This window comes from Chelonoidis abingdonii, chromosome 15 (genome assembly GCF_003597395.2).
Source record: "Chelonoidis abingdonii isolate Lonesome George chromosome 15, CheloAbing_2.0, whole genome shotgun sequence".
Classification (NCBI taxonomy): Eukaryota; Metazoa; Chordata; order Testudines; family Testudinidae; genus Chelonoidis; species Chelonoidis abingdonii.
The window spans coordinates 6,502,725-6,527,664 of record NC_133783.1 but is presented as its reverse complement, the minus strand read 5'-3'; the positions used below and the strand labels follow the sequence as shown (position 1 = coordinate 6,527,664).

The following is a 24,940-nucleotide window of genomic DNA, read 5'->3' as shown; positions in this document are numbered from 1 at the left end:
ATGACTGTAGGAACAAGCCAGTAAAGAGTGGATATCAATGGTTTCAAATGTATTTTCTATTATAGTCTGTGGGGTAAAAGCATAATGGTTCACAAGAGATCAGGACTGGACTGTGTCTTATGTATTTGTACAGTGTCAAGAAAAAACAGATGGCTGATCTCCACTGGGATTTTCAGGCACTTCTATAATAAAAAATAATAATGTTGGTTTCTACATCAGAGGTGTCTACTTCAAGTAGTTTTCAACTGAAGCTTTCCTGGTCCATTCTACAAGTAGTGCTGAGAAGCTCTGTTGGCTGCTGTCTTAGCCCTCCTCTACTTGCGGTTATGATTTGCCACACTGCAAGGTCTCTGAAGGCAGGTGTGTAAAGGAAGGAGAATAAGGGACAGAGAATAAGAAGAGCAATCTGATTAGTCTTCAGTCATGGAAATAGCTTCAGTAGGTGGTGAAAGAGGAGCACAAGAAACACAACTGTGACCACCAGTTAGCCAGAAACTGAGCTGCCTTCTCAAACCTAGACCATTTAGGGTGTGACTTCAGGGTCTAGGAGTGTCACTCTCGCCAGTATCATAAACAGGGCCAACTCTAGGCACCAGCAAAGCAAGCAGGTACTTGGGACAGCACATTTGCAGAGGCGGCCAGGATCCAGCATGGGAGCTGAGAACCAACAGGGGGCCCTGGGAGCTGTAGTTCCTTGGTTAGCTCCCTGCCTATAGAGCCAGCCCTAGAGCAGGGAAAGAACTACATCTCCTGGCATTCCCTTGGCAATGATCAACAGGAAAGGGAGGGAGAGGGAGGGAGGTAGCTGAGACCTCATGCTGCAGCTTGCTGTCAATGGAGAGCTCACTGCTAGAACGGGGTGGCACTGTGAACAAGGAACAAGTATGCCCAAAGAGTAGAAGGCTTTGGCCCAGATATCCCCTTCAGAAGACATCCCCAGACTGGATTAGGGATACTGGTGTGACCTCACCTTGCAGCCCCCAAAGAAAGAATTGGGTGGACTAAATGGACAGTGCACCTCTCTACCTGAAGCCTAGCAAGGGAAGTACTGATCCCACGAGAATTTAAAATGAAAAGTAAGGAAGGAAGGGTCTACTAGAGGACCTGGGCACTTTAAATACAGACAGACGTAGGAGGATTTCCACTTGCTGTTGAGCCATGGAAGCAGAAATGTGCTTTTCTTCAGATTTAGCTATATTCAGAAAGGGAACTAAACCGCTGCCAGCTTGAACATTCAAAATTAAGGGTGCTCGAAGCTCATTGGGCATGTTACGTATTCGCAAATGAAAATACTGATGCCATTGTCCTTGCTGTAGAAAAAGGCAGGATAAAATTGAGCAAATGCTTCCAGTGGTTAGTAGGACTGAAATTTGCTATTTCACAGCATTGCCCTTTTTTTTTTTTTTTTTTTAAGTTGTATTTGTTAAAAGGAAGATTCAGTGATTTTGCCTGGCAAATTCCCCATAGAAACAAAAGTGGAACGAAAGAATAATAAAGGCACCTCAACTTTTCCTCATTCATGTAGGACAGTCTCATAATATACATCCAGATATCCTCCAATCACACAAGCTGAAAATCGTTCCACTTTACTGCAGTTCTGTAACCATATGGGAACCAATCCCGTCTGTGTTCATCCAAAATTCCTGCTGAATGACCTGCCCTGGGAGCGAGTTACTAGTGACCCAGGGCTGCGGCAGAAGGAGGGTGCAGTTGGGAAGGTGAGGAGAGCCCAGGGCTGGGGCAGCAGGAGGATGTGGGTGGGGGGCGGGGCTCACAGCTAGGGTGGCAGGGGATGTGGGGAGTGGCAGTCTGGGGCAGCACGGGGGGGGGAGGAGGCCAGGGCTGGGGTAGGGGGCAGTCAACAAATTTTTTGCTTGGAGTGGCAAAAAACCTAGAGCCGACCCTGATCATAAATACTACAATCTAGTTCCCAGCACACATTCCACTCAGCTCCTCTCTTACCTCAATATTTGCACCAGATGAATATATCACAATTTTAAATACTGGTTTACAAGGGACTAGATCAAAGCAGCCAATATAAATTGAGCAGGTCACCGAGGCATTTTAAATGATATCCTTTTTGAATGCTTTGTTTTCCAGATTAAGCAACAATCGAGTACATTGGCATGGCAAACCAGAGCAGTCTTTGGTGCTAGTTAATTAAGGAGTCTAAAGAGGAGGTGACACAACAGACATAGAACTGACTGTTGTGTCAAAAATCCATGCACTCTATTATGGCCAGCCAAAGCCTGGACATCAAACTGTAATAGTTCCAACCATCAGTATGATTGTATCAACAGCACTCATGTTAACAGCTCCTTCAGAACTCAATAGTATAATAGGTCTCACTACCACCACTGAGTTTTGTTTATTTATTCGCTTTAATAAATACTACAGTACTGGGGAAAATAATTACCCCACAAAGTTGTATAAAAGTTAAGGGTCTGAATCTAGAGAAAGCAACAAGTAGGACATTTGAAAATACATTGCAAAAACCTATGCACAAAGAGGTGAGACGGGGCAGAGGGTAACTGAACTGTGATTCCCCATTTTTATAGAAAGTTGGGGTTTTTTTTGTTTTTTTACAAAAGCCAGTATGAAAAGAACTATCATTAAATGTAAACACACAAAGCAGGTTCGTTTTGGTTACATTTAGAAGTCCTTTGCAGCATTGGAAAATATGAAACTGCCACCATAGAACTAGTATTAAAGAACAGTAAATAATAAATTTATGATTTGACAAAACTGTAAATGTACAGAAATTGCTGCTAAATAGTAATTCGCATTTTTTTTAGTAAAAATTAACTAAGTTTTCCAAAGTAACTAGTGATTTTGGGTGTCCAACCTCAGAGACCAATTCCGGAATAGCTGCCATCTCGCCATAATACCACCTGCCTTCATAGAGATGTAGTGAGGCTTAATGTTTGTATAGCACATTGAAAGCCCTGGACAGAATATACTATGTAAGTGTTCTGGGGGTGGGAAAGAGAACGATGTTTCAGCAGAAAACAGCGTTCTTTGGGGTTAAATTTAGAACCCTCATACCACTTTATTACACAACAACATGTAATGTAGGATCTGCCTCAGTTTAATAACTATATTAATTATTGGCTACAGTATGAAACTTTACATCAATGTCAGCTAACAGTGCAGAACTGCAAGGAACAAGATGCTTCATACTTCAACATGCTGGTTTGGGCAAGTATTCTTCAAGCAAATACAAAAATCCAAATCAAAAACACAATGAAGAAAGTTATGGTTAAGTAGCTACACAAATTTTGGGGTTTTCGTTTTGATCTTGTTGTTTGCGGGGTGAGGGGATATTAGTTAAAAAGAAATCCATACTTCTTGACCAGTTTTCTCTGCTGGAGATTTCCTAATTCACCCCCAGGCAGATCATGCTTTCTTTGAATTTTCACTGTGAAATTAACTGCTCATAATTTTATCACGATGTTTTTCTTAAAGCCCCAGCATCTTGATTCGGGTCATTATTTGAAAATTGCAGCTTTCACATGTTTTAAAAAATAAGATTTTAGCCCTCATTGTTGTTAAGAAATGTTTTAAAAGGGTAAAGGGTCAAAAACCAGGCAGCTAATATAAAGGACTCCAACATGTGTTTTCATTAAAATGGGTCTGACTTATGATTTTTGAATGCTTGGGATAGTGATACTATTAACCGGAGAATGCTGAGCCTATTTACATAGTACAAGAGTGGTAAACGATGGTACTGTTGTAAAATGCCTAAATGGAGTAAAATGTCAGCCTGCTATTTAATTTGAGGCTTTACTGACATTACAACAGCAGATTTGACCATGTTCCTAACTTAAGGATCACAGTAAAATAGGCAGCTTATAACTACTCTTCTAATTTTAAATGCACATATATGAGACCCTATCTTTTTTGGTGCTGTTCCTCAAGCATGTCAACCCTCCCTCTTACCCCACATACACAGATACTATGATTTGTGCTGAAGAGACAGAAATAGCAGTTTGACAGAGGCCCAAGTGCATGATCTGACACGTGCAGCTGTCTAAATAGCACCACTCTTGGCTTCACTATGTGCTAATGGCATTCCTTCTGCTTGGTCTCCTCTCTCCCCTTTTCACTGGAGCTTAAAAAGTCAGCCACTTCCAACTCCACCAGGACTGAAGTGCTTACTTAAACAAATAGGAAAAATAGTCACACAACTGGGTAAGATTTCATTCACTTTGGAAGGATTCAAAAAATCTTGGGTCATATGGAAGCAACCCGACTGTCTGACTTCTGTAGCTTTATGAAGTAACTGTTTGATTGGGTGAGGGGGGGCTAATTTTCCTTCCATCCTTAAGGTCCCTTTAGAAAAACAGCAATTTTATTACCTATATTTGAATGACAAATGCAGAGCTCTGAAAATAATGGGAGAGAGATCTTAGATGTCTGGCTGTCATTTTCAGAATCAATTTTTTACAGTAAAAACAAGACTTCTTTTTTGTATATGCATGCTTTTCTTAGGTGTCTCTTAAATGCTACATAGTCTGGAACAGTTTTAAAAAAAATAACACGAACTATTCCTACTAATTTGCTAGCCTGGCAGAGATATGTCTTTGTAGCTTTGTAGCTGTTAGGTACAGACACTTTACCTAGATCTAGAGTGGTAGAGAAAAGAATAAGTTCCAGCATTCCCTCTTCTTATATATTCAGACATATCCTCCATCATTGGTAGACTTGAAATCCTGACACAATATGGTGGCCCAACATTCCTGTCATTTAGCTTCCCTTTCCACAGCAGCAGTGCAACTGGTGAACTTCAAGAGCTAAAAATATCAGCCAAAACATTTCTCTTCTCTAAAGGATTAGGTGTACCAGAGAGAAAACCCACTGGATGATAGTGAAATCCAGGTAACATGAAATTGTATGTAGGTCTTCGGAAGCATTTAAAACTTGTAAAATTGGGATATCATAAAAATGAATTTTGGGCTGGATGTGAATTTCAGATACTGTTACAGAAAGGTGTGTCAGACAATACAGATATCTGGGGTTTGCGAAAAAAATAAAAAAGGGTTTATCTGTGATGTTGTAGTCATGGCTGATAATTCACTAGACATGGGTTAGCTTTGCAGGAACAAGCTATGAGAAACCACCAGCATTCTTTACCAAACGATAAGAGGGAACCCTTTCAAAGAGGTGACAAGAATATCAAATGTAATTTCAAGAGATTGCTAGCAGAATATGAAGCTCTTATGCCTCTATCACCAGATGGAATCCAGCCTAGATAGCAAACAAAAGTTATCCAATCCTATTTGGTGACATCAGCGCAATTCCTAGTGAACAACTATTCACATCACATAAACCATCATCTCACTTAACAATAGTACACACCCAACTTCAGTGAGAGGGAAACTTGCACCATATGTGTTCTGTGAATACAAAGGAGGCTTTAGTCTCCAGGACTGTCAATCTGGGACTTTTCACCAGCACTCAATTCACTAAAATGGAAACCATCCCTTCAAAGAAAATTAATCCTAGTTCTCAATCACTTTTGATAAGAGAGACAGAGAACATCACTATTACAAAATAAAGTGATGGAAAAACATTGCTAAAATGCTTCTAGAGTTCATAGAACTCTGGTAGATTTACAGATGACAGGGTGATTAAAAAACCTTACATGTGGCTTAAATGTTAACTAGTGTACCTAGTATACTCTTAAAGGTTGAGCTGATCTAGCTTTAGCAATTAAAAAAAAGTCTTCCTTGTGTTTGCCAATCTGAGCACAGAGCCCAAGATTTCTGCTTGGCTCCACCCACAAGAAGCGTTTATACCACTGATGAGGAAATTAACAGCTGTAGTGTTGGGTTTGAGTTAGTGATGGTTTGGGGTGTGGCCTCACCTGTGGCTGCTTCCCCAATCAGCCTCTCTTTTCCCAGCTGTAGCCCTCTCCAGGGTGGGAGCAGGATGGCCACCTGTCATGGTATAATTCCCCACTCTGAACCTCAGCATCCAAAAGATGGGGTACCAGCATGAATTCCTCTAAGCTCAATTACCAGCTTAGAACCTGTAGCGCTGCCACCAACCAGGAATTCCAGTGCCTGGTACGCTCTGGTCCCCCCAAAACCTTGCCTGGGGAACCCCAAGATCCAGATCCTCTGGATCTTAACACAAGGAAAGTAAACTCTTTCCCCACCGTCGCCTCTCCCAGGCTTCCCCTCCCTGGGTTACCCTGGAAGATCACTGTGATCAAACTCCTTTGAATCTAAATACAGAGAGGAAATTCACACTTCCTCCCTCCTTCTCTTTCCCCTCTCCTAGACCTCTCCCTGGAGAGAAAGTCAATTCTAACACAGAGAGAAATTAACCTCTCTCCCCCCTTCCCTCCTTTTGCCACCACCAATTCCCTTGGTGAATCCAGATCCAGTTCCTCTGGGGTCTCACAGAATAAAAAAAACAATCAGGTGCTTAAACAAGAACAAGCTATTTAGAAAAATAAGAGAGAAACAGTAAACTTTATCTTTTAAATTTAGATGTTAGGACAGGGTTTTCAGCTATAGATGAACTATAAGAACCTGCTATGGGAGAGATCGGGAGAGAACGTGGTTCCCCCCGCACGTCTGGTCACTCTCAGAACCCAGAGAGAACCCACCACAATCTACAGCACCACAAAAACTTCCGCTCCCTCAAGATTTGAAAATATCCTGCTCCCCTGACTGGTCCTCTGGTCAGGTGACAGCCAGGCTTACTGAACTTGTTAACCCTTTACAGTCAAAAGAGATATAAAGTACTTCTGTTCTATTAACTCCTCCTATCTGTTTATGACACCACCGTGCTACAATTGCCCATGAAATATTGTCACAGTTCCCATCTCAAACTGAGTACATTGTATATAGAAATGTGAGGGGTTTGTAGGGAGCTTTGGTTTCCTCATCTCCCTCCAGCACTCCAGTTCCGCTGTAAATGAGGTCTGATGGACTAGCAGTGATATACGGCAGCATTGGAATAGTAGCTCCAACTCAGGATGAAAGGTATCCAGGCATACTGTTGGTAGGATTCTACAAGAAATCATCACACTGGTATAGCTCCCATTAACTTCAATGGTAGAAGAGTTAGGCCAACACTTTGAAAAACTACTCCATATCTAAGAGCAAATTTATGAGTATACAAGTAACCTCCACAGAATGGTTAACTCATGGTAACCTCTCTCTGATACTGAGACAGCGATCCACATTAAACACACGTAAAGTCTGTCCAGTACCACTCTGGATTCAAAAACATGCCAAGTAAACATAGGGACTTTGGTGTAAGATAGTTGAGCTTACATCCTGGGTAGATAATCTTTGGTTTCTTTCCTCCCCTTCCATACTCATGTATTGTTGCAGGAGACTGAACCAGAAGGCAGACACCAGAGTGTAAGTTCCATTCCACCAATCCATCATCTTATTTTAACACTTAAACTATTTTTAAATGTTAGGATTTATGCACAGTCTGATGAAGTAAAAAGGGGAGGGTGATATCAGCATTTTCAAGAAAGCAAAAAGAAGGCCAAACCCTAAATGGTGTCATGTAACCTGGGGGTTAATTTCATAAATTTGCCTCAGAAATAGAATGAATAAAAGCAGACTACAACATTAAATAGAAATTTGTGTTTCACACTATGTTGTTAGAGCAAAGATTTTCAAATGTCACTCGTGATTTTGGGTGTTCAATCTGAGACACCCTAAATGGGCCTGATTTTCATAAAGTGCCTACAACTCAGCTTCTGAAAATCAGAGCCTTTTAAATCACCTTCAGTTGGTGACTCAAGTACAGAGGAACACAATATCACCAGTCACTTTTTAAAATCTTAGGCTAGATGGGAGAAGAATGCTAAAACTTACCCTCCGCTGCACATTTTTGTTGAATATATTTATTAAAAGGTCCTTGAAGAAACTACATAAGTTATATTTTTGTTTCCTGGAAGAGACTTCCTTCCTATCACGAGTGCAAACGAAAAAACAGTTAACTCAACTCTGAACATTTCAGATTCATTTTACCCAATACGGATGTTTAAAAAATGCAGCTTGACAAGTTCTATCTTCACCAAAGTGATTTGTAATTTGACTGGTTGCCAAAGAAAGATCCGTTTATCCATCAGAGCCTTGTGTTGGGCAAGTGTTTGCTGGGACAATTGTTATCCATGTCAGAAAGCCTCAACCCTAACCATTAAATGCATTAAGTGCTAAAACGCATCTGATATTTCAAATGAAATCCAAGCACTATTGGCATAAAAGGCTCACTGAACAGGAGCAATCAGACAAAAGAAGGCCATATGAAAAGAGCACAAAAGATGTCTTTGGAATAGCACAGTTACACCTGTTCAATCAATTTTATTTCTTTGCTAATCAATAGATTAACTACAATATTTCCAATATTGGTTTTGTGTAACTTTTCCTCATTCCATCATGCATGCATGGAAGAAAATCATACTTATCCAATCCAAAAGTGAAGAGTACATTCCATGTCAGGTCAAAAAGTGAAAAGGGAGGGAAAGAAGGAAAAAACCCACACCCTGCACAATGTTAAATACCTAACAGGAAATGACAACTCAAATGGGAATTACTATAGTAAAAACATAATTAAAAACTTGATTGAAGTTAAACAGAATTTACATAACACTGCAAATTAAGTTTACACTGAAAGTCTTCACTGAGAAAGCAATACAAGGGCATTTCATTAGTAATCTATATTTAAACAATATGCACAATAGAGTTGTTCTAATGAGAAACATAGGGTTTTTAATAACAGTCATTTCCAATGGCTGCCAAGAGACACTGCTATCACTAAGACTGCTGTGTATTAGCAAACAAGCTTTGGGGATATCATTCGTGGACTGTAGCCACAAGAAACCAATGGACAGATAAATGCATGTTCTTTCTGTATAGCTATTATAAATGGACTGAGTTGAAATCACAAGTACAAAGCCCTGAATTTAATAATGCACTGTGTGAAATCCTGGTACCATCTTAGTCAATGGGAACTGAGACTTCAATGTAACCAAGATTCTACCAATTTTTCTTAAAAATAAGCCTTCAGGAAACCACATTTCTATTGGCTAAACATTACATTTTACTGTAAGTTCTTTGGGCAGTGACTGCCTTTTTGTTATATGCATAGACAAGTACATTCCACAATGAGGACAGAAAACAAATATTAAATGGAAATAATACCATTTTTATAAAGTGCATTTAATCCCTGCACAATGTTTAGCTAATGTGAATTTTTCTCAGATTAACAGGGCTCATCACCAAATGAAATAACTAAAATGCCAACAGGATGAGTAAGAAAAGAAATGTATTACAACTACCCAATGAAAATCAACCTGAAAAACATGGTGCAGGACATTAATTCATCTTATATTTCATTTGATTTTGTGGGTTTAGTTCATTTTAACTTTTGTCTTACTCTTTACAATGGAGGAACACTGGGTCAACTTTTATTTAGGCAACTCCAACAATTCTTTAATGCTGTTCATTTTGGCAGTTTACAGCAGTAGTTTTATCTCATTTTTTCTGAATAAGTCCTGATTTTCAATGTTTTTAAGGGCCTAAAGATGGAGATAGGCACCTTGTGAGATTTATAAAACTGCCCATGTGTTTAATTTCCATTTTGGGCTCTTTATCTTTAGACACCTAAAAACTAAAAAAAATTGTCGCTGAGCTACCATGCAAGAGGGACTATAAAAATGAAGAATCCTAATCAATACATCAAAAAGCAAAGACGATAAAAAATGTCTTGTATAGATTTCAAGGGTTCTGGGTCCAGACCAGGCATTTTTATGCCTTCTGTAAGATGTGTGGCATGCTGCCCTTCAGTTGTTATCGAATATATATGGATATAGATATAGATATATATACACACACACACACACACTAAAACAAAGAAATAATAACTCCGGGCTCCATGACATTACATAACAATGATCCAGCCATAGGCAGAATTCAGCTGCCCAGCAGGGGCGTGAGGAAATAGATAACTACTTCTTCATCATAGCTGTAACAGACACTGAGGTTAAAATGGAGGCCTAAAGTGAGAAGAAAAAAGGGAACTCACCTTTTTGTTCCACTTGTTTTTACGTGTTATTGAAATATCCTTACTCCAGATAAAGCATGCAAATTATTTTTAAAAATGGAACTTCTACTTTTGTACCCATTTCTTTCTGTCCCGACTGGCATTTCACTTCATAGTCATGCCAGCTTCTACCTGTCTCTAAAAAATTAGCAACTAATATCAGAAAACTACTAATTCTCCCAATTTACTTTTTAAACAACAAATGTAAGCTAAAAACCTAGCATAGCCACAGGGTTAAGTGCCAATTAATCTTATAGCCTTGCAATTAGTTCCTTTAGTAGAGTAAGCTAAGAGGGAAAGGAAATTTTGTTTTAAATAGTCATCCAGGCAACTTCACCTTCCCATTGATAGCCATGATGAATTATCACCTTCACAAGGGGAAAATACACCCTACAATTGGAGAGGTTCAATAATCATGAGAACTACTGTCTCTCTTCTCCCCAACCTGCTTAAATATTCATCCAAAACATTAGCCCTCATTATTTTTCATTTTCAGGGTCTTCTTGGTTCTTAGGCCTATTACCACCTGACAGCAGTAAACTAAGCTGCTGGTAAACTGGGATTGCTGTAACTACTGTGCATAACATGTTCCTGTTAACTGGTTCCAGTTAACTGGTTCCAGTTTCTATTTTGTCTGTGTCTTCCACCTGCTGTACTTTGCCATAATTCTGGATGGTGAGATGTGAGAGGCTGGGATGGTCTAATTTATAAGCATCTAGTATAATGGGGCCTGGGATCCTGGACTGGGGCCTCTGGACACTACTGTAAGACAAAATACACAACAATGAAATAGGTTGTTGCTGGGGAATTTATGGTACACACAAGCATACTTAGTACATAACTGCAAATATGGAATGACACAGTCCCTGCCTCGAAAAGCTTCCACATTCTATATTCCTAACAGGCTAAAACAGGAGAGGATGACAAACAGTGGAGATGGAATCAAGTTAAGAAGAACAAGAAGTTACATAAGAAGGTTCATGTCACTGCTCAAAATATAGTCACATACACATCCACGGAGGTGCTCCTCTCCATTCACTGACATTAGTGGACGTAAGTGACTCACTTATTGTGGTCACCCCAGAGGAAGTGCTTTCATAACAGACTTAAATGATGAGAGTGCGGTGGTTAGCAGATAAGGGTTGGAAGGGCATTTCATTTATTGGTGGCTGGATAGCCATCTGTTTTGGATAGTTTAGACACAACAAACCCTGCATCTTGGCAGGGAGTTAGACTATATGAACCTTGCAGTCTTTTCTCACCCTGTGATTCATATAGAGTACCATGAACAATGGTATGGAGCTGCTTGTAGTAGAAACAGATTAAGGTATCAAGGCTCATGTTGCTGGCAGAGCAGAGCGAGTGAAGACAACAGTCAGACTAGGTGGGATAAATAGGAAAGAGTCAGAGTGGCATAAGATCTTTAAAGCAAGGGCAAACTCTTCAAGTCAGAGGTGATGTAGAAAGCAGTCAGTGGAGTTATTTTAAAGACGATGATAATGTGGACTATCAGTAGGCAATTTTACAAGCTACATTTTGTATGGCTGAGAGGGGATGGTCCAGATGTCCGGAACACCAAAGATTAGGAGATTGCAGTAATCAAGATGTAAGATGATCAATGCACAGATGAAAGATTGTCTGGATAGAGCTAGAGAATAAAAAAAAATTTCTCATTAGAAAGTGCTGTGGCAAAAAGTGTACTCATAGTTGGCACAGCTGGGAGACTTGTTCAGGTTAACAGATTGGGATGCAGATATGGACTAGCAGGTTAGTGCTCCACCCAGATAACACCTAACTAGTTCTTATAAATGGTGAGATAGCAACTGGAAGGAGTGTTGTAGATTATAGTCTCATTCCTGATATCAAGAGCGTGTCCATTTGTTATAGCAACTCTCAGTTTATGGGTCTTGTTGGATTTCCATATGCTGTTGGATGACCATATAGGACCACTTGTCAGGAGTGTCTTTTCATCACCTGCAGTTGCCAAAGAGGCTGAAACATTTTCCTTTGAATGAAGACCATGCCTTTGTGACTCAAGGCTGGATTACTGCAATGTGCTCCACATGGGATTATATGTTTGGACTATTCAGAAGCTTCCAAGTGCAGAAGAGGGTCGATCTTGCATTACTTGATACTCCTCATGGAACACATTACTCCAGTGCTCTGTGAACGGCTACTCTTACAAATTGATGTAATTCATAGCACATGTCAATATTAAGAACCAAAATACTGGGGCAGGGGTTACCAAGAGGTCTAACCAAAAGTGGCACTGCCATCCAAAGTGGTCTGTGAACGGTTGTATCTGAGTTATCTTTTCAAGTCTTTGAAAGACAGCTAGCTACTCATCAATGTCAAGGGTTTCTCTTCACAATGGACAATCTGCTAGAAGGCAGAGAATGAAACTGTTTTTCTAATGTCTATTGTGTGTGTCTGTCTCCAGAAAAGAGCTTGGAAAAACTTGTTCCATTAAAAAAAATTAATAAGGATGTCCAGGGGGAAAATTGAGGTTTTGTTGGTATCTGGACAGTAATTGATGCTGACAGTCAGGCCAGAGTGGTGAGAAAGGGGATTGCTTTCAAGAGATGTAAGCAATTCACTTTTTTCTCCACTCTAAGATAAGAAGACCTTATCCTGCTTACAAGAAGTGTAAATCTAGAGATGTTAAGCAAACTATTTATTTTGTTTTAATTCCACCTCCTCTCAAATAAATCTTGGTTTTGCTAAGATTACCGTTGAATGGGTAATTTCATGTAAATGCCCCCAATGAGAAAAGAGAGTAATCCATCACTAAAGAGATGCTGGGAGAAGGGAGTCACCTGAACCTTTAATCGGGCTTGAAAAGATTAAATTTTTTCAGTTAATATTGGTAAATGTAGATTTCACCATGCATATACAAACCAACGAAAAATATTTTGATCGATAATAGAAATTTGCACAAAGACAAATACTCCTTGAGATTATATTAGAGTTTAAGGATATTTACTTTGTATGTTTTGACAATTTGTGTTTTAATGTTTATAAACCTTTAACTTCTTGAATCTCAACATCTGTTATTAAATAATTATTGTCTGACTCCCCCATAATTTACAGAAACTCTGCAAATTTAAACTTGAAAAAATATTGAAAAATGCTAAAAATAAAAATTGATAACTATCAAAATTATAAAAAAATAAAAATTGAATTCTGCCAAGTCTACCTATAACACACCCCCTCAGTCTCAATCATGGCATACAGACAAACGTGTCCTCTCCCAGCAATCTGTTTTGCCATCAGTCTGCAACAGGAGAACACAAGGGGAAAACCCAAAAACAGCAAGAGATTTTGCCGTGGTGTTAGTCACCATTCCCTGCTGATTTCCGTATCATGATTAAGGTGTTGGTTTTATCTGAAAAAAACCTTCAACAGTTTGGACCCTGCCTATTGTAAAGGCCTCCTCTCTTCATGAGAGATTCCATGGCAGTTGTGATCAGTGCTAAGATAATCAAGCTCTTATTCCCTTTGTGTAAATGAGAGGCGGATGAGGAGAGGGCTCTCTGCAAATAGGACTTGGCTCTGGAAATTAGTTCTCTTCTTGATCCATCAGAGCCCTTTTTTTGATAACTTTTAGGGCCCACTTGTCCTTCTGGTCTTTCTTGAGAGATGTGATGTTAGAGAGTTGATTGTTGGGAGAGCTGACTGTTGGCTTTCAATACGTACATAGTTTTGCCCAGTTAGTTTTTACAATATCGGACAATGCTTGACAGAGTTATGAGCCCATTTAAAATTATTTAAATGAAGAAAGATACAAACTTTCCAACACCATTTGTTTAATAATATTGCCCACCTCTCAAATATCCTCCTTTTCCCAGACCCTAATGCACTCTAGACCCACTGGTTATTACAATTATATCCTGTCCTACAGGAAAGCACATGACACATTCATTAATAGAACATGTGCACCTGTTCACATGGAAGTGGTAATAAACCAATAATACAGACTGATTCTTGTTCCTCTAGGACAGCGGTCCCCAAACCTTAGAGGATCGCACCCCCATTACCCAGAGCCAGCAGGGCCAAAGCTCAGGGGGTGGATGGGGGTAAGGGGCTGAAGTTGGGAGTGGGTCTGGGGCCGGGAGCAGGGCCATGGCCAGAGGCAAGGCTAGGGGCTGGTGCAGGGCCATCAGTGGAGTCATGCCAAGGCTGGGGATGGAGCCAAATGTGGAAGCAAGGGGGCGCACCCCACACTTTGGGGACCTCTGTTCTAGGGGGTGACACTTAAAAGATCACTCTGACAACTACTCCCCACCAACTCAAAAAGCAATCACATTCTGTTAAATATGACGTGGAGCCTAAACTAACTTGTGTTCTTGCCATCCGTGTGTACTCCATACAGAAAAGTCCTCTCAGCCTTTCCTGCTCTTCCCCACTGAAAAATTGCTAGCTTAAAGCAGCGCAATGTTATGTTTTATTCTAAAAGGGCCTATGGCAAAATAAAAAATATTGTCTAGAGAAGGAATGTTTGGGGAAAGGCCTAGTAACTACTGAGAGTGCTTAAATCATAGAACTGACGACACTGAAAAGAAAAGCTCTAGACAAGTGGTTTCCAATCACCATTACACAGATACTTCGGCTTCTTCTGATTAGTGTTCTGTGCTTCCCCCATCCCCATCTTAACGATCTGCTTCTGTGCTAGGTCACCCCAGCGCCATCTCCCAGTTCAGCTGTTTATACTCTTCCCCACAATGGCACACGGGATGCTCACAAGAAAGTTATGGAATAGTCCAAGCTCATTTGTGGGTGATAACTGAATGGAAATTGGTGGGCACTGACTGAGAAAGTTGAGCAGAAAAGCTATGAACCAATGCTCAGCATAGTATGTCATGAAGTACTTGTACTGCTACTGATTTTGCCACTGGACAAAAGATGTATAGGGGACTATTTTCAAACAGCACAAAGGCACCAAATTCCCACTGAAAATCTGGCAGCCAGGGGCCTAAAGCCTACCTGTGCCTTTGAAAATCTCCCCCTTACACTCTCCAGAGAATTGCAACATTTTTTTCAGTAGCAATTAAAGTGCCTTTCTCTCATCAAAGAGAATTCTATAGGATAGATGAGGAAGAGGAGCAACATTTCAGAAAAACCAACCAACCAACCATGTGGTGGCCGGAACCCTAGAATTTCTGAAAGATAAAATGCACTAGGTACATATTCATTAAAAACTCCACAAAATATGTAAGTAACACATGTTTTGGACTGACTAACGTTACATCCAAAGATGTTTTCTGGAGCAGAAAGCTTACTTTAATACCATGGTGATGAGCAACCTTAGAAAAAGATAGATTAGATAAGAAAATCCACCTAGGTTTCGTCTCCCTGGCACAGGGAAGGAGCGTGCATGGAACTATTTGAAAAATTATACAAGCATTAGTGACTCAAGTGGCCAGGTTATATGTTGCTGCTTTGCCCTGGGTAATGTTTCTTGAAAATCTTGGCACACAATAACCTGTTTATTACAAACACTGGTTTTTATGTGGGATGGAATAAATTAAGGATTTTTCACCCCGCTGAGATTTAGTCAAATTAACTTCTCTGTTATTTCTCCGTTTCACAGTCATAAAATGAGCTCCTTTTGGAGGAGAAAATAAAACAAACAAGCTATAATAAAGTTCAGGTGAGAAGTAAAACAAGTGGAGCAATAAACCTAACAAGAATCTATGTCTTGGTAAGCAGATAATCCTGGAACATCTGCTTGTTACTCCGAGAGCTGATTTCTCCAGTTGGCTGGGGGTAGGTATTGTCCCTAGACTCACTCTGGAATGATGATCTCAGGAGAAAGGAATCATCACCATCAGTTCCAAGAACAGGATCAACACACCAGAAAGCAAGCTGCTCTCAGTGCTTTTCCTTTTATACTGTGATATATTTATACCCAGGAGAACGCTGTTCACATGCAGCATCTGCTCTGGTCAGGGAGGTCCCTGCTGTTACCCAATTTTACAACTGAGGCACAGGGAAGTCTTATGCTGGCTAAAATCCTACCACATATTCTATAACCACAAGATCACACATGAGCCAAGGAGGGTTGGTAGCAAGAAGACGACTGATTGTTTTCAAAAATATTCCTCGAGTCCTGATTAAGCATCCTTTACACAATACATACATAAATAATAATAAATGCTTTTCATCCCTAGATATCTCAGTGGTTTACCAAGGAGATCTGTATCATTATTTCCATCTTATGGCTAGGGCAACTGTGCCACAGACCAATAAGTGTCTTGTCCAAGTTTACCCAGCAACCCAGTGGCAGGAGCTGGCACTAGAACGCAAAACCGATGGCCAGCACTCTATCCATTAGAAGACACTGCCTCTCTTACCAATTTACATTTATATGGTGATCTGTCCATAGAGGAGCCTTGCAAACATTCTATTTGTTTAGTAATACATAATTAGTTATTTACATAATCATCATGTTCCTCCACCTTGGGTGGGCAAGCAGATTTTGTCCCTGGGTGTTCATTATAATTTTACAAGGCAACTGTAGAGTAGGCTTCCAGGATTTTATGTACAATGGTGCTTTATTTTAGCTCATCGCTTTTCCAGCCTCTGCCCCCTCATTCCATGTTTTAGACTCTAATCTCCTTAAGGTGTGGCCCATGTGTCTTTCCTATGTTCTATAAAGTGTCGTGTACATTTATGGCAAATATAAAGGTTTAATTAAATACAAGACAATGAAAACAAGATCAGAAAGGAGTGCTGCTCTGATGCTGGATGCAGTCCAGCTCCTCAGGGCCTGGAAAAGGAATGCTCCAATAAGAAATGCTGGAACACTGGTCTAGTGGTTAAACATTGGATTGAGGAAAAGGAGACCAACGATGCAGTCTTAGGTCTGTCACTGACCAGCTGTGTGACCTTGATCAAATCAATGCATCTCTCTGCTCTTGTTTTTACTCCCAGCTTTAGTGTGACTTGTCTATTTGGACTGTGAGTCTTTTGGAACGGAAACTGCCTCTTACTATGTCTGTACAGTGCCTAGTACACACAGTGGGGGGCTCGCAACAGAACCCTCTCATCATGACCCCAAGCCTCTTGCTCTGACTAGTAGAAAGTGTTCCTTTAAAAAAATTAAACATTTACCATTCTAAATATTCTAAATAAACTCTTCCAATGGCTTACACTAAATGCCCTCATTTTTTCTCCTTATTATTACGCACATTTGTTCCCCATTTCAGAATGCTTGTGATTTTTTCCATAGATTCCTAACTCAAGACAACGTGCTTCTAAAATCCTGACTGTAATTAATCAATACAATCACCAGCTAAAATCTAACCAACCTGAACAAAGAGCATGAAATATTTGCTTTACTACAATATCAACATATTAATAAGACAATCTGGTGTAGGCTTTGGGGATTTTTCCTCTTTTGGAGAGAGTAAGGCAAATTGTCAGGGAAAATTAAGTTTAAAAAACTGCAAGCTAGACAAACCAATATACCTCCAGCTATGAAATTCCTACCTTTGAATTACATGCAACCATAACATTTAAAAGTATTGATTGTACCTAAATTCCCTCCTACATGAAAACAATTAAGAGAAGTTGGAGCACTGAGAAAAATATTAGTTCGTCAAGAAAATGAAAGAAAGAGCAAGATTCTGACACCCTCAACCAAGTAATAATCCCATGTGTTAATGAGACTACTCTGATAAATAAGGTTTGCTAGAGGCTCATTTTGGATCTGAACTAAAGGGCAGGTCTACATGGCAATTAGACACAGGTGGCTTGGTTGTGCTAGCTGACTCAGGCTTGTGAGGCTCAGGCTCGAGGGCTCTTTAATTGTGATGTAGCCCTTTGGGCTGGGGCCAAGCTCTGGGACTCTCCCACCGCGCAGGGTCCTAGAGCACTGGTTCTCAAACTTTGTACTGGTGACTCCTTTCAAATAGCAAGCCTCTGAGTGCGACTCCCCCCCCCCTTTATAAATTAAAAACACTTTTATATATTTAACACCATTCTGGATGCAAAATGGGGTTTGGGGTGGAGGCTGACAGCTCGCGACCCCCATATAATAACCTCACGACCCCCAGTTTGAGAACCCCTGTCCTAGAGCCTGGGCTCCAGCCCCAATCTCTACAATGCAATTAAACATCCTCTTAGCCCAAGCCCCGAAAACCCAATTCAGCTGGCACAGCCCAGCTTCAGGTTTTTAACTGCAGCTTGGACATACTGTGAGCCCCAAATTTACTCCTGAGTTCTGATATGAACACAACAAAATATTACGCTTTCTGCCCCATTCATTTTATATGTAAGGTGTGTGGTTGGGGAGGTGAGGGGGGCGGACTGGAGAGAGCTTTGTATGAAATCCTGCTCTTCATTAGCACCTATTATCGTAATTTACCAGTGGGATGCGATCACACAATTCACATTACAGCTGATGTGACCTATGCACAGAGAGAGGAAAAACAGACATGAGAGCATGCAAGTGATGCCACACCGGGAAATCTCTAACTCTCAGAGGATGACGTTTCTGCTGGCTATTGGCAGATGTCCTTGGCTCTTCATTAGGGCTCCCATCATTATTAACACATTGCTTGATATCTTTAACCTGCTCAATCATTGCCCAGCTTTTAACTAACGGCAGGTCTACCATGGGAGGAGCTGGGGGGGCGGGGTAAACGTGGTACCTGGATCAGTCAATGTGGCGAAGCACCACACTCCTGTGGCACCAAAACCCCTTGGAAAAGGGTCCCCTGTTCTTCACCCCAGACCTGACAAACTCACGACAGCAGACATACGTCTTTCAGGATATTTATCCATAAAGGGTAACATGTAAGGTATCTACAGAAAGCTCGTAACTTGTCAAGATTCATAATCATGGTGAGATGTCTGTATGAATAATATTTAAGGAATAATGTCTTTCAATATAAAGTATGCTTTATGGACTTTGAAGCAACTGAAGGTAAAAAGGAACTTTGCAAGACAGGGGTTCGCCCTCTGTGAATGGAAACATAAGGCTGTTTTCAGTATAACACAGAGGGAGAAGCAGCCCGCTGAATCCTTTCATTGAGGAGACATCTTGAGGAGCAAGGTGTTCTCATGAAAAATTGGATCCCAGTTCTTGAGAAACCAACCAGCTCTGTAACAGACTGAACTTGATGGGGAAAACCTACTTTATTAGAGAGGAAAGGTAACTATTAATAAAGTATAGATGCAGCTTCACCTTTTATGATTTTGTTTTGTATTGTAACCATTTGTTGTCCATCACTCTCTCTTGTTTCTAGTTAAATCTTTATTGTTTCTTAAATAAACTGACTTTTGTTTTATAAATAAGTGCTCACAGGCACTGTGTGGTTCACAGGAGCGGTGGTCTGAGGTAAAACCAGTAAATTTGGGTATGCTGCACCTCGGGGAGCAGAGGATCTGGGATCTCTGTGAGTAGCCAGTGTCAGGTGCTAGATAGCACAAGGGAATGATTCAAAGGCACTTGGGGGTGGGGGTGCTCCTATTGTTAGCCTGCAAGGCGAAGGTAGGGCTGGCATAGCCAGAGGAGAGTGTGAGAGCAGATTAAAGGATCTGACATCCAGCCAGACACAGGCAAGACTCCCTCATGCTGGGGGAAGGGAGTAACAAGGTGACCCACGGTCCTGGCTGCCCCAAGAACTGTCACGGTTCCCATTTTATTAGGAGGGAAACTGATCCACAAAGCAGTTAAACTACTTGCTGAAGGTCGTGGAGTTAATTGGTAGGATAGCCTGGAACAGAATTCAAGTCACCTAATTTGCTGTCCTGTGCTATTATTCAGGCTGAACATCACTGCTTCTCTCCTTTAGGGCTCACCTCTGCCAAGTGCTGAGTACCTTCTGCAAGTTGCCATGTGCTGTCAACATCCATTGACTTCCAGAGCAGCAGTCAAGTCACACAGACATTGTTCAGTACCTGGCAGGGCCAGGCACCTCATTAGTATCTGAGCCAATCCACTCCCTCTCTATCATGCTGGCGCTCATATCACAGTTCACATTACTACTGCTTGGCACTTAAAAAAAGCACTTCATATTTTAAAGGCTCTGTACAAGCACTAACTTGAAACTAGCTCCGTGTATGTACTAATATCAAAATCAGGACCAGCCTGCACCCAGCCACAGCTAGCAAGAACATAGTTTCCTCCGCAATCCAAAGGAATAGATATTTAGCAGAAATCCGAAGTCCTCAACAGACTTTGCGTAAAGGTAGGTCTGATCAGTGGCAGAGCAGATTAGAGAGTTCTCGCCATGTGTCAATAATGACAAAACAACAAAAGGTATTTGACATAAACATTGCTTCCAGAAAATTAGCAAGTACCACGTGTGACGTCTCTGAACTCTCAAAATCCTAAGTGCTTTTCTCTTCCTTTTTATACTAAATCTGAGCACTACTGCAGCAAGAGACAAAACATAACATCCACACTCGCCTTTGTGCTAGTGAGCTACTTAGATGAGGAATCAAAATGGATGTGGAAACATAACCCAGGCACTTCTGTAACTTCTTCAAAATGAGAAAGTTTTACCTTTGCACTGTTCAGCACTTAGGAATAAATTATATGTCTGGTTCGAGTCATTCGTTGGACACTGCTGGCAAGATGTGTAATTTGACGACAAGTGGATCTCGTAGAGCAAATTGCTCGCACTCTCTCTGGAAAATATTTCAAAGGAGAAGCAGATTTTTCACACAAAGTAAAAAAATAAGTCTTTGCTTGAGAAAAGTGAGAGAAAAAGCTAGACTTGTATTCTCAGAGGAGAGAGATCTGTTTGGGAATAGATTACACTTCATCTTCTTATGCAGATAATCTATGTTTTCATTGAGCAACTCATTGTGCAGCAAGCACTTCTGCATGAATTGATTTATCCAGCTTGCCAGGTTTTGTTTAAGAAAAACAAAGCAATAACTTGCCTGTGACGATGATAGTCACTATGACAGGGAAAGGCCAGTATTTTTAGCTGAATATACAAAGCCCTTGCTGTCTGGGTCTCTCTCCATCCCTTTCCTCCTCCCCCCCTCCCCCCCCCATCACCAATCCAGCTTCAGAAGTATCTCACATAGCACTGGTTGCAGCAGCTGCATCCAGCACTGCACTTTGACCTGCTGTTAAGTACTTTACTAGATATGAATTAGTTAGTAGATTCCTTACTGAGACTGTGTGTCTGCTCACACACACACGTGTGTGCATGCACATCTGTATTTCCACTTTACACAAGACTTGCAAAATAAAAAATCACTGAGTGATGTGGCAAAGGCTGCTTTTAAATTAACTCTCCCCTCGGAAAGCTTACAGGAAATGGTTTAAACTCAGCAATCCTTAGAAATCATGTGTATGAGTTAGTGCACGTTAGTTAATTCAAAACGTCTCCTACACAGTCTAATAATATTTAATGTTGATTTTATATACAGAGATCTCCATTAAAATCTGTTCAGTTTTACTTTTCACAAGATTGATGCTACCAGAGTACTTCCTGTACTTGGTATGAAGAATACCACTGTGATGTTAATTACCTGCAAACAGCAATTGCACAGATTTTAATGGGGAGCACTATTGGTCATACAAGGTTTTAACCAACTCACGCATACCCAGGTCACTTATATTTTTCTACATTTATGTAGAAAACCTTCTTTATGCTCCAAACCAGATTAAATTAGATCCATTCAACATTGAGCTTAATAATTACTAGTTATGGGGGAGAAAAAGAAGCAGAGAACTGTACTAAAGGTCACAAAATGATATTGCACCTGGCTAGTGTGGTGACACAGAAATTATATACACCGCTACCTTGATATAACGCCACCCGATATAACACGAATTTGGATATAACGCGGTAAAGCAGTGCTCCAGGGGAATGGAGCTGTGCACTCCGGTGGATCAAAACAAGTTCAATATAATAGTTTCACCTATAACGTGGTAAGATTTTTTGACTCCCAATGACAGGGTTATATTGAGATAGAGGTGTAGTTTCCCCTAAAACTAGAAATAGTCCACAAAGCCCTGGCTGACAATGCTGCATGCTTGTAACGTAGTTTTAGACTATTGAATTCAAGACAGAGGATATAGTGTCTAATGCCTTCCAGTTGAACAGAGAGAGAAATGGGGGGGAGGCTTTTCATTAATTGAAGCCCGGATTCTCCATCTATGGTCTGACGGCCACTCTCTCGTGAATCACAACAACTGATTGAGAACACCACCAGAGAAGCAGGAGGTTGGTAGTTAGGAGGGGAGATAGGCCAGAAGAGGGTTGTTCTCTGATGAATTGATCCACAGAAGAGGAGGATGACAATTTCCCTTTCCTATTACCTAGGCCATGTCTACACTACGCGCGAAAATCGATTTTAGATACGCAATTTCAGCTACGAGAATAGCATAGCTGAAATCGAATATCTAAAATCGATTTACTTACCCGTCTTCACCGCGCGGGATCGATGTGCGCGGCTTGCCATGTCGATTCCGGAACTCCGTTTGTTTTGGTGGAGTTCCGGAATCGATCTATGCGCGCTCTGGGATCGATATATCCCGTCCAGATCAGACGCGATATATCGATCCCCGAGCAATCGATATTGGCGCGTAGTCTAGACGGGGTGCTAGAATGCTCACAAATAGTTTAGCTGTGTGATGAAAAAGCCAAGCAGGAGACGGGACCAGGAGAGTCAGTGGTTTGGGAGTATTTTAAAGAAGAAATAGGCCTATACCCATTGCCCAAACTCTACTGCTCCCTAAACTTTGGATGTTCCTATGTGGAGGTATTTCAGAATACCTCTCTCCCAAAGGCAAAACCCAAATCCCGCCACTCCTGAATACTAGGTGACAGAACAAAAAACCGTCCCCTACTGAATCAAGCACATATCTGCTTTAAAAACCTTTACAAAATGCAAACATCCATAAAATCAGGAGATGCACAACAAACACTGATCTTAATTCCCACTGGAGGTCAGAGGAAACACCCTCAAGTTTCAATTTACGAGTGAAGCAAACCAGAATGTTACACCAGCAGAGCTCCTCATTGTAATTGGCCATGCTATCAGTGTTTGCATTAGAATTAAAAGAAAAAGACATTGAGGCATATCAAAACGAGTAGGGGGTGGAAGCTAGGAGTTCCCTATTTCAAAGTCCTAGCTCTTCAGTAGACATGACCGAGTCAATAAACCTTTCTGCCTCAGTCTTCCCCTATATAAAATGGGAGTGATAATCCTTACCACATCCGGACATTGGGAGGAATAATTAACAAACATCTGCAAAGTACTTTTAAAAAATGTCAAGCACTACCTAAATGCTAAATATTTCCATTAAAATTATTTAAACTGCTAACATTGGTTTAATTTTAATAGGGGGGAACATACAACTACGATTTCATTTTTTTCCACTTGCACAACAGTCAAAGAAAATCCTAGCCAGAGTCAAGCAAAGTCTCTCTTACTGCTCTACCAACCAGGATGGAGGAGACTACATGCGCGCATGTGTGGTGAGAGGTGGTGGTGAGGGGAGGGGGGAATGAGGAGAAGGAATGTTGCTTTCCAAGGGCCAGATTGGTTTACCACACTAAGCTGAGTCCTGGACCGCACAGCTGCAAGTTATAAATGTCCAGGCAGGCAAATATGAGTGGCATCCCTTCCAGTCTGCCAAAATTCCAAGCAATTAGAACAGCTAGCACTTTCAGCTCTTTTGCAGGTTGCCTAGATGGAACCTCAACAGCAGGGAAAAATGAAGGGAAGGAGCGTTGTTTTAAGAAAATATGTTAAATCAATTTTATTTTTTTATTTCCACTGCTGAATATTATTTGGCTCTCTCCACAGCCTTTGTGAATGTTTGCCTTATGCTGTAATGTGTTTGCCAGAAATCAATATCCTCTTATCCTCACTAACTAGTAGCCAGTGTCATCACATTTGCAGCTGCCCAGTGTAGCCAGAACAGGAGAACTGGTTTCTTACTTGTCTTATTTCAGATAACTCAAGGTTCGACTTAGACACCAGAGATAAATACTCCTACTGCAGCTGTTGCCAATAGCTTTTAAATCAAATTCTTTGTCTTCCAAATGCACTTTTCCACTGAGTAAATACGGAGGGGCCATTCCAGGACCTCTTTTAAAAAAATAGCTCATGACCAGAATATGGGAAATTTTAAATTGACCCACCAGGATGGCCAATGAAGGCTTCTTACCCTCAGGAGATGTGGGAGAAAGGAAGGGACAAAGCAAGAGATTTCAAGTACTCCCATGGAGTACAAATGATGGAAACAACAATTATCATTTCTATTATTTGTACAATTCACAATCTAAATAGACAAGAGAAATGGTGAAAGGGCACAAAAAGGAGAAATGGTCCCAAGGTCAGTGATGAAGCCAGCAATCAAACCTAGTCATCCTATGTCCCAATCCCTTGCCCTAATCACCAAACCATCCCACTCCCTCAGACATTCAATAGTCCCTCAACTCCAGCATTTCTGACCCTCAATGCAAAAATCAGAATAAGTTCCCTAGAAATGGGGGTACCAAATTTTATAAAAGTTTATAACTTTTTTTCCTTTGCTACAAATCTTCCCAACACATGAACAAATGGTTTCTAGATCAGATTTGTGATATAACAGTATATCCCCTTTGTATTTTAAATCTTGCCTATGCTCTGCATTTTCTGTCTTGTAAAAGAGTGTTAACACTGGTCTACAATTTTTGAGAAATCGTCTGCTTCAGAGATAAAATGTGGTATTTATTATGTATTTTGATGTGCTGAATTCAAATATGACAATTAAAACAAGTGATTGGCTACTATTTCTAAGATATTTAAGTTTTTACATTTTATGTCTATGTATATTGTGCAGATAGTAGAGTTTTAATCATAAATTGTAAACCTAGGTCTTTTCATGTGTTTATGGTTGCTT

The 24,940-nt window shown here is 40.6% G+C and overlaps 1 protein-coding gene across 10 annotated transcripts in view; it reads right to left on the bottom strand.

Moving 5' to 3' along the window:
- ZMIZ1 (zinc finger MIZ-type containing 1) overlaps positions 1-24,940 on the bottom strand; it is a 522,010-nt gene that overhangs the window by 365,575 nt on the left and 131,495 nt on the right. For 9 of the 10 annotated variants that reach the window (XM_032786391.2, XM_032786404.2, XM_032786405.2 and 6 more), the window contains exon 3: positions 20,591-20,715. The exons of the other annotated variant lie outside the window; for it this stretch is intronic. The gene's annotated coding sequence lies outside the window, so the exon portion shown is untranslated. The remainder of the gene's footprint in view (positions 1-20,590; positions 20,716-24,940) is intronic. 10 annotated transcript variants of the gene reach the window in all.